This window comes from Coregonus clupeaformis, chromosome 29 (genome assembly GCF_020615455.1).
Source record: "Coregonus clupeaformis isolate EN_2021a chromosome 29, ASM2061545v1, whole genome shotgun sequence".
Lineage (NCBI taxonomy): Eukaryota > Metazoa > Chordata > Actinopteri > Salmoniformes > Salmonidae > Coregonus > Coregonus clupeaformis.
In genome coordinates this window covers 44,892,465-44,903,873 of record NC_059220.1, presented here as the reverse complement: position 1 = coordinate 44,903,873, position 11,409 = coordinate 44,892,465, and the positions used below count along the sequence as shown (strand labels likewise).

Sequence of the window (11,409 nt, the reverse complement as noted above, 5' to 3'; positions counted from 1 at the left end):
TTCCCAAGTTACAAGTTTAGCGACAATTCTGCATGATACAAATAGATCCACACATGTTATTCTCTATCTAACCTTGTGAATAAACTCCAAGAACAAGATGATTTTCCTGGTGACTGGGAGGTTTCCAAGTTCTTTAGATCTGTCTGGGTGTTAGGGATGTGCGGAGAACCCCAACTACCTTTAATGTGCCATCATTTTGTAAACAGTTTTACATATTTACATAAGCTTGATCAAGTTGTCACCAGTTTACTTTTAGCTAGCTAATCTATTTGCAGTGAAATTGAGAGGGGCCTTTTTCTTGCCAACTTTTTCTGTCACCAGTTAATCAATAAACAGGCAGTGAAATAAAGTAGTTTGACAAGTGTTCAAAAGTCAGTAAGTCTTTAAAACATAGCTTCAAATATATATTTTTTAATTTTCTAGAAAGCTAACATTAGCTACACTGCAGTGATGATGGTGGGAGTTATCTAGGTATATAGCTTTCCCCCAGCAGTTTCAATTGAGCTATCTAGCTAGCTAATGGCATTTATAATCAACTTCATCAATCAGATGGTTAACTAACCAGCAAATATATTTGTTTTCCCCTCGCATCTAAAGCTGCCTGATAAAGCTAGCCAGTTTATAGTAAAGCTAGGATGAATGTCAGAGGCCAGCTAGCTAACGCAATAGCAGCTGTCAATGCAATGGCTGGTCTGGAGTTTTTCTGAAATGTACCATTATATTTCACATGATAAGCAAACTACTGTCATGCAATTTCACAAAATAAATCTATGAACACAGATAAAAGAGACGATTACTTTCAAGTAGATCATTTTCATTTCATTTACCTCATCCTCTCTTGCTCATGTGGGGAGCTACTTACATTTACATTTTAGTCATTTAGCAGACGCTCTTATCCAGAGCGACTTACAGTTAGTGCATACATTATTTTTTTATACCCCCCGTGGGAATCGAACCCACAACCCTGGCGTTGCAAACGCCATGCTCTACCAACTGAGCAACATCCCTACCGGCCATTCCCTCCCCTACCCTGGACAACGCTGGGCCACTTCCTGAGATTTGATTGATGGAACAATCCAGCCAATGGTTAGGCGGTTGTGGTTTTGGCAGAGGGAACTGATTGGTCAGGAGTAAAAGGTCCTGCCCCCCAAGCGCAAATCACATTTTCACTTCCAAATCTCTTTCAACAAACTTAAAAAACGTTTTACAAGTTTATGAATCTCTTGGTAATATGACAACAGTGACAGAATTCAAAATCTGAAAATAAATCTGAAAATATATTATACTTGCAAATCTTATTGAATGTATTCATATGTCAAGTTCTAAGTTTGCGACCATTGTTGATACAAGCTTGCAAAATTAAATTACACATTTGCGAATCGTACTTGCAACCACAAATCTCAATGTGAGACCACAAAATTCAAAATACAAACTTGTAGTTCTGTCATCATTATAATCCATTATCACACCCTCTCCCCTGCTTGCAGTTAGCCACTGATTCCTTCCAAACCCCTCATTGTTGAATTTGCGATTTCCTACTTGTTGTGTAATGTTTATGTCCAATGGCCGATGAGCATCGATACGTTTTATCTATAATTGCTCTTCATATGACAGGGATCGAAAAGGATTTGCCAGTAGATTGTCTACATGATGACTGCTTGTCCAGTTAGCTAGCTTGCTAGCTTGCTAGGTAAGATTTTGAATGTATGACGTTGACATTATCAGTCCAATCAAAGCTACGGTAGATATAACGTGATTTGACGTCATTTTATCTGTGGCCAATGACCTTGAGCCTTCTTGGACGGGCACTTCTAATGTAAATCCATGGCAGCACCCAAGGTGGCTTGAACTGCCAAGCTCTCCCTGTGGATTCTGCAGTGATGTAGTGTCCCCATGAATGACAGAACACTGAGCCAATCACGGCGCAACTAGAGAACATTACCAACGCCTACGCTCTGTGCTTTCGCTGGCTGCCTCTCCACCACAGAAAGGCTGAAACACCTGCATTTTGTAGCGGCCTTTCTCAAGAAAGTGAGTATGCGGCTTTATTGACTAAATTACTATTATTTTTTCATTGTTTGCGAACTGATATGTAACACAAATTAATGCCAAAATAACATGCAAAACTGCCCCACCTGCCCTGAATGACGGGTCGCCACTGACTGTATGACAGACTGTTTCGTCAACATGAAAGAGAGGAGGATGGCATTGGCGTTTTTCTACAAGTAGTGTGAGTCAACATGTTTTTCCTACTTGCACGAATGCACACACATTCACACACACACACACACGCACGCACACAGAAATCAACCATGGACAGCCACATCATATTTAGCTTACATTTATTGGGCTCAATTGTTTTGGTATCATTTAATTGTCACTGTATTAGACTAAGCATATGTGATTTGATGTTGAAATGTTGAAGTTGAAATGGTGCTGGAATAGTGGGGGCACCTCCTGTTTTCTTTGCCACTTTTGGTAACTCTCCATGGTCCTAAATCAATAGTTGTTTAGTGGTCCGAAAATGTCGGAAACATTAACTTCCTTGACAATGCTGTAGGTCAGGTAACTGTTTGTTACATGCAATATGTTTTGTGGACTTCACCGGACAGAGGTTGCTCTCTGGTTTTGTGATGAAACAAAGGTATGGTTGAATTTATTCTGCCACTGTGTCTTCTTATTGTCCCGGCCTTTAGGCCCATATATCACTGTCGCAAGGTATATGAACTAACAGGTTATAGAGCAAACAACGCAATTATCACAACACATAGGTTGTAATATGGCTTTTTTTTCTGGCTTCCCCAGTGATTTTACCCACGCATTGCTGCTGGGCCTAGGCTTAAGTTTTTTGACAAGAAAATTATTATACCTGGGCTACAACAACACAGTGCAATTAGGAATGTATTATTGTTATTAAATGAGTACACAATTATTGTCCATAGGCTGTAAACTGCAGTGATGTAGACTCAAACATTCTGTTTTGTTTCATGCCGAAATAACTGGCCTACAGCCTGGGCCTGATTATGCAACCATTTGGATCAGTTTGAGCCTATTCCCCACAGTTTAGGTCCAGAAAGGTACTAAATTAGCAGGCCACGCTAGTCTAGGCTGTAAACTGCAGTGAATATGTCATTTGAATGATTAATATGAATAATTAATTATGATAATGCACGAGCACGGAGAAAGTTGTATCCATAGTTTCCACGTTTGGCTTCCGTGTTTTAAAAGCGGTCGAAAATGAGGTGGATAGTTGGAATGTTGTGGGAAAAGCCACCTATTTTAGGCCCTGTCATAACTGTCTGCATTGTTTGTGACATGCCTGTAGAACAATTAGAATCTAAATTAGAATTTAGATTCTAGAATGTGGACCAATAAAATTGTGGAAGACACATTTTAGCAGCACATTACATCCATCTAACCCAATTAAAATATGCGAAAACATTGATTGAAATGGATTGGATTCCAGGAGCTGAACCCCAATCCGAATGGGCAAGAATGCGTTCTGCATTATTGACAGGCTTTAGAGGCAGCAACAGCGGCTTTACTGGCAGCAACAGAGTCAGACATGCAACTTTCAATACAGTTGTCCCGTCGCCCCAGACTGTCTTTGAAGGATGGAAATGCTTCACAGCTTTATTTATGGCTTCTCTCGCTTACCTGTGCTACATCTACTGGGACAGAATAGAGCTTGCTTCACAAGTAAGTTTGGTCCTGATTCCTGTCTTAACTATCATCACCACAATCATCATCAGAGTGGCAGTACACTAGGCAGCTTGTTGCCTGCCGTGTTTAATAAATTTTAAAAAATGCCATTAGTGAATGATAGCTATCACATGATCATGATGAGGCCATAAACCCATTTTCTATAACCAATTATCTTTGCTTCAGCCTCCATAATTGCATGTCCCTGTTTTGACCATTGATTGGGTTAATTTAACATTTAGTCATTATCATTTTATAGGCTACTGATGTAATACAATCTAATATTTTTCATTAAGGCTGCCTGGAGTTGGGTGATAAAATGTCCAGCTAGATGGAAGAACTCAGCGGAGAAGGTGGAGCGGCAAAAGTCCAGAAAAAGGCGGTTAAACCCTCTGCTGATCAAAGTCAAGCGGCTGGAATTGAAACTGACTGCTATGAAGAGAGCCTTGGAGAAGCACGGTTCACATCGAACCTCCCCATCTTGTTCCTCCCCACACTGCTCTCAGCACGTTCTCCAGACCAAGGGCTCTGTACACATCAGCAGCTACTCAGACTGGGAGAGTGCTGCATAGGCCATAGTCTTAGAAGATGAAATGGACTGCACTCCAATAGAGACATTTAAATGATTCATTTATTGACCCTGTTGTTTAGACTGTAGAGTGCCTGTGTTGATACAGAATTGCATTGGCATGAGAAAACACTTGTTTTCTAAATATATTTTCTTTCAATAATATCTCTGGTGTCTGTCGTTAATTATTGGAATAACAAAACAAAAGAACAAAAATCCAGGCTCTGTCGTAGCTGGCCGCGACCGGGAGACCCATGGGGCGGCGCACAATTGGCCCAGCGTCGTCCAGGTTAGGGGAGGGAATGGCCGGCAGGGATGTAGCTCAGTTGGTAGAGCATGGCGTTTGCAACGCCAGGGTTGTGGGTTTGATTCCCACGGGGGGCCAGTATTAAAAAATATAATAATGTATGCACTCACTAACTGTAAGTCGCTCTGGATAAGAACGTCTGCTAAATGACTAAAATGTAAATGTAAAATAGGAACTACTTAAAAAGGCTAAGTAAACAGTCATACAGCCATACGTAATACATCTGCTAAATCTCACAATGCTTTCCCCACATAGTCCATGAGACAGGGGGGTCGGTCAGGCTCAGCTAGGGTGAAGATGATTCATGTCCCTAGAGTTGGAAGATGTATGAAAGCAGTGCAGCATCACTTATTAATCATCCCTCCATCCAATTAATTTACCCTATGACAAACAATGTCAGTATACAACAAGTTATTGCTCACTTATACCCTTTAATCATGTATGATTGGAAAGTTTAGATTCACAGCTATCCATCAGACACATTTTGGGGAATTTTCAGGTCAACATAACTTTGACCTTTGACCTCTAGGGTACATATCAGGATGATCTTTATAAATTGGTTTAAAAAGGAAACTACTTTTAAAGCAATTTATACTCACATTCATGGTATATTTTATGAATCACAATGCATACGTATATCTTGCTTCAGGGCCAATATCAGGGAAAAATAGAGCTCGCCAGCTTGTAGTCCTAAAAAATGGAAATGAGTTACCTCTGGTTCGTTCAGCTATTCCTAAGGGCAAAATTAATGGGGAAAGAATGGGGGTTTTGGGATAAACGCCGAAAATAAGGTCTGGGATTAACACAGGTTTAGGAGATTTTATACTTTATGTTCTATGAGATAATATCAGTCAGTTAATAATGTTGGCGCACAAAAATACATTTAGGAGCATAATGAAAAATATTTTCGATATTAAAGCTAGAATCCTTCTTTTTTATAGGCGCTCTGTGGCTCCTAAATAAAGATTTCTGGTCATATAGTTAAATATTTTGCCGCATATGCGAGTAAAATGGTTGCGCTGTATAGCCCTGAATGGTACTGTACCACTGTATAATACAGCTTCTGCTTTTGTCAAATTTAATTGTTTTAAATAGTGTTTGAAATCATTCAGCTTGATTACTAATGATGTTATGCTTTATCTCCTTGCATTAAAACTAACAGTAGCTAGGTTTCCATCCAATTTGCGACAGATTTCCATACAAATATTCAAAAATCTGCATAAAACAATATGCGCATTTTCCCACTAAAGATGTTTTCATCAAACTGACTTTTTGCAGATGAAAGGCTGTGCTTGATGACATAGTGTACATAAAATAACTTTTACTGCTAGATTCCCATGTACCAAATGAAAAATACAAGTTAAATAGGTTTCCTTCGCATTTTCAACTCTACTGATGGTTTTGTCACAAAAACTGTTGCGTTATATAGCAAATGTGCACACTCTGGTCTTGGCACAGGCGCTCTAGCCAACAGCTCGCAGATACAGTGCAGATGGGCTACCTACATTATGAAATTATTATGGATAAGAGCAATATTATTTGTATTTGTCAAACGGCAGCCAAGCATCGATCATCATGTCCCCAGAATAACAACCTTGATAGCCATGGGACCTCGGGAACCATCCCTTCCCGCCACAGGACCCCTGGGACCAGCCCGTCCCGCCATGAGACTCCCAGGACCAGCTCATTCAACAGTGGCACCTCTAGGCAAGCCAAAGACCATATGTCCTAAATGCAGTTTATGGCTAAACAAAAATGATCTAAATAGACATAACTTTAGAAAGCATTCACCCGTTGTAAAGGACATCACAGCACAATCCAATCAGAAGAGCCAATGGATAGACCAGCAAAAAGGGATTTCTGCAAATCTTTCCGGAGGATATGTGTCCCAATACATGTAATAAAAAAAACGTTGGGGTCAAACACAAAAGATTGCCTGTGAATTGTGTGTCTGTAATACTCAGGCAGATTTTAAGAAGTGGGTTTAAGTTTAATCAATGTCCCCAAACACGCTCAATTGATTACTGCAATTGGGGGCGGCAGGTAGTTTAGTGGGTAAGAGTGTTGTGCTAGTAACCGAAAGGTCGCTGGTTCTAATCCCCGAGCCGACTAGGTGAAAAATCTGTCGATGTGCCCTTGAGCAAGGCACTTAACCCTAATTGCTCCTGTAAGTCGCTCTGGATAAGAGTGTCTGCTAAATGACTAAAATGTAAATGTAAATGGTTATGTGAAGAAAGAAAAAAACAGTGCCTCAAACAACAGAAGGAGGCAGATGACCATGGAACAACATTAGCAGCGCTTGTTGAGCTGGGAGGGCCAGGATATGCACACTACCTCTCAATCTCTGGAGGAAAAGTGTCTTATAACAGCTGATTAGGCAGAGTAATGGTGGTTTAATTCAAAGGAAAACACGTGGCACTGCCCTTGCTCCAAGGCCAGAGTTGGATCAGAAAATGGTATCATACGAAATGAATAGAGGCCTCTTTCACACAGTGACCAGCACTGAGAATGTTAAACAGCACTTGCCACGTGATGTATGTCAAGACAACATTTGTGAAGACAATTTTGAACAAACAAGCACTGAATACCCACCCAGGAATGAAGGTCTGACAAGGATGGTGCACTATATTTATGAATATAAGAAATTACCATCTGTGCTGCCAGAAGACGCTTTGGACCATCTTAGGGAAATAGAAGTCCCCAAAGAACTAGTGCCAGAGGAGATCTTTTGCAGAGAATGCTTGGATATGTGCCACTTGGTAAACCATTGTTAATCACTGCTAAAGCAAAGGTTCCTAGATTGACTGAAAATAACTACAATGCAAATCCCTAATGTAATCGTAGTTAGATCCTTGTTGAGACCATTTATGAAATATATTTATATAGAACATTTATAAACTGTATCTCACAATGTAATTTGTTAGGATTAGACTGTTTTGCATCTGGTGTTAGTAACATCATGCTTTTTGTTTCCTTTTCAAGACTCACACTGCAGTAGGGAGAGTGGGAGGAGCACTTGAATTGACCAATGGTGTGAAGTATCCATGTGGAACAACAGTGCTTCAGGGTTACCTCCATTTTGAGGCCCTTACAAGTAATGATTATTCCTTCTCATGCCATAAATGTGGCCAACATCCTCCAGTAGTGGTTATGGACCTTCACAGAAAGGGGGTGTTTAACATGCCAGGTAGGTGCTTTTAACTAGACAAAATGGGTTTTACGTGCTTACTTTTTTTACTGTAACATGAAATCTGTTGTATTGAATTGACCAACTGTGTCCACATGCAGCTGTGTTATTCGTCCTCAAAATAAAAATTATCACCATACACTCTCTGTCATAAATAAATATTTTGACATTTAATGCCACTGTGGATTATTGAATTTTTAAGTGTGCTGTATGGATGTAACATTGTTATTTTTTTTTTAAATGCCTGTATTGGCTGCTCAATTGTCTCTCCACAGTGAGTGAAATCGAGGAACCCCCAGAGAGCATCAACAGAGAGGTGAATGTGGAGGACTTTTGGAAATCTGTGTCTTTGGAAAGAGTTGCAGGTGGTTTGATTTGAAGTAAGTATATGTGAACTTTGCTTCATTAACCTATTTGGTTAATAGGTTACTATAACCACGTTTCCATCCACAGTTTTTATGCAAGTAAAGTCCTATCATAAAAATAAAAAAACATAATGACAGCTGTGATGGAAACAGGAAGTTTCGGTACCATTTTATAAATGCTGACAGATCATTTCTTCATTCTTTTTGTGTCTGTAAAATTAATTATGTGAGAAATGGTGGTGGAAACGCCTTTATGTGCAAATATTTATATAATAACCATCATATCGAAGTAAACTTGGAGTCACGCAATGACCTTGTAGTGTGGTCCTTCCATTACTAATCGGGAAATCATGCAGTTTAAATTAGGCTCCAGATGAAATAAGTTATGATGAACTTCACAGGGTGGTGAACGTGCATGGTATGAGCTTGATGCTCCTTTCCAATAAATGTCGAGGGTCTTATTCTGGTGACATGATGATTGACACTTGACTGCCGTTTTGACAAATAAAAACATTCTCTCTCTCATCCATAATCTCATCATGTAGACTAGGCAACCCGCACAGCCTACCCACACTGTATCTGCGAGTTGTTGGCTAGAGCACACGTGCCAAGACCAGAGTAGGTATATATATATATATCAGTAGAGTTGCATTGAACATTTGATTTTTATTCGGTACATGAAAACTTAAGCGAAAAAGTACATTTTGTGTACACTACATCATCACACACTGATTTTTATCTGCATCAAGTCAGTTTGGTGGAAACACACCACTGGTGGGAAAATGCGCATATTTTCTTTATGCAGATTCTTAAATATTCACATGAAAATATGTCGCCAATTGGATGGAAACCTTCAAAATGTGTTGTTACCATTTGATCATAGGAGGTGATCAAAATCAGTTTAAAGTCAAACCAAACTATCATCTTTGGCCCCCTGGATTGGCCCAAACACATGTAAATCAACCATAGTCCTCAACACCGAATGGAGTAAAGTTCCCACTGACAGGCATGAACATCAGACAGAAACATCACAGCTAGAGGTGACAGGACAGGCTCACAAATTACCTGATGAAACAAAAGGTACTGTATAGTTGTGTTATTCAGAAGAAATACAATTAGAAAGCAATTAATTGTTAATGCTATCGTCATTAGACTTTTTTTCATTATGGTCCAGCTCATAATCTACATGTCTGGACACCTCACATGTGGTCCTCTGTGGCTCAGTTGGTAGAGCATGGCGCTAGCAACGATAAGGTTGTAGGGTCGACGCACTGTACTGTACGTTGCTTTGGCTAAATGGCATATATTACATTTCATATCAGAATATTTTTGCCACGTGTACATTAACAGGTTGAGCTCGTGAGACAACTTACTAAGGAATGTGGACTGGACACAAAAGTCTCAAAGATGGACCTAATTTACATTTTTAGTCATTTAGCAGACGCTCTTATCCAGAGCGACTTACATCTCAGGCTATGGCACGAGATGAGAACCAAGTCAACATACCATACCGGCCACTAGGGGCAGCAGTGAGCGCTGTTACCTTCAAGTAGGTTTCGGTTTTGCTAGGGCGAATCGAAAGGTTGCAAGTTCGAATCCAGCGATAGAAAGCTGTTTTGAGATTTTTGTTTCAAACCTATCCCAAACTATTCAGAGTTAATACCTAACCTTAAGATTTCGGAGTTAATGCCTAAACTTAACCCTAACCTTAAACATTTGTAGTTAAAGTGTAAACTTAACAATAAACACTTTGAAATGTTACTGTCACGACTTCCGCCGAGGCAGCCTCCCCTCCTTGTTCGGGCAGGTTTCGGCGTTCGGCGTCACCGGCTTACTAGCTACTGCCGATCCATTTATCATCACTCCATTTGTCTTGTCTTCAATCACACACACCTGGTCCTTATTCCCTCATTAGTCATTGTATAAGTGTTCCCTCTGCTTCCTTTGTGTGGGTGATTGTTTATTGTGGAGGTTAGTGAAGCTCGGTGGAGCTCGTGTATTTTGTATCGACGGGAGTATTTCCCGTGTGCCTTGTATTTTCCAGTGCGCCTGTTTTGTGCCCTGGGGTGTGTTTGATGCATTTCGGCGTAAACCTGTATTTTGCGGATTAAAGCCTGTTATTCTGTGATTTACCCTCCTGCACCTGACTCCTTCAACACCACCTCATCACAGAATCACCCACCCGCTATGGAGTCAGCGGGAGAGACATGAATGCCTGGAGTCGTGGAACGGGTCCAGGAGCATTCAACTATGCTTGCCAGCTTGGGTGAAGCGATGGGTTGGGTTCTTTAGGTCGTCCAACGCCTGGTGAGGAGAGAGCCCGATCCGTCGAGACCAGCTGGCCAACCGGATCCCGCCACCTACATCCCGGAGGGATACAGATATCCCGACCACTGGAGTTCACCCCAGGTATCGAACACCCACACTCGTTCAGAGCCCTCTGCAGCGCACTGTAAAATACACATCTCCTTTCCTGAGCACATGGTAGTTCCCCAGTGTAAGGTGCTAGTCGATTCAGGCGCAGCTGGGAACTTTACGGACAGGGCATTCGCACACCGTATAGGCATTCCATTGATTCCCCTATCCATTCCACGCCCCATCAGAGCACTTGATAGTCGACCATTAGGGTCCGGGTTGGTTAAGGAAGTTACTGCACCAGTCACCATGATTACCCAGGAGACTCATTGTGAGCAGGTTCCTTTTTCCATTATTGAGTCTCCTGCTTTCCCTGTGGTATTAGGTATCCCTTGGCTAGCACTCCACAACCCCACCTTCTCATGGCCGCAGAGGGTTCTCACGGGGTGGTCGCTAGAGTGTCAGGGTAGGTGTCTAGGTGTTTCCGTTGGTGCAACCACGTGGAAAGTCCAGACAGTACCTCCACCGTGCGCATTCCCCCTGAATACCTAGATCTGGTGCAAGCATTCTCTAAAACGCAAGCGACTAAGTTACCACCTCACCGGGCATTATGAATACCTGGTGATGCCCTATGGTTTGATGAATGCTCCCTCAGTTTTCCAGTCCTTTGTGAACGTTGTGTTTCGGGACATGCTTGGTCGCGGTGTAGGGGTCTACATCGATGACATCCTGGGGTATTCCGCTACGCGCGCCGAGCATGTGTCCCTGGTTCGCAAGGTGCTGGCCCGACTGTTGGAAAATGACCTTCATGCTAAGGCAGAGAAGTATATGTTTTTCCAGCAGTCCGTCTCCTTCCTTGGATACCGCATTTCCACCTCAGGTGTGGAGATGGAGGGAGAATGCATTTCAGCCGTGCGTAATTGGC

At 41.4% G+C, this 11,409-nt stretch overlaps 1 long non-coding RNA gene across 1 annotated transcript; it reads left to right on the top strand.

Moving 5' to 3' along the window:
* The first annotated feature begins 3,393 nt into the window (after positions 1-3,393).
* On the top strand, positions 3,394-4,435 carry LOC121544420. The gene is made up of 2 exons (XR_005996105.2): positions 3,394-3,699; positions 3,999-4,435. It is a non-coding gene; the product is annotated as an uncharacterized LOC121544420 (long non-coding RNA).
* Positions 4,436-11,409: the final 6,974 nt, after the last annotated feature.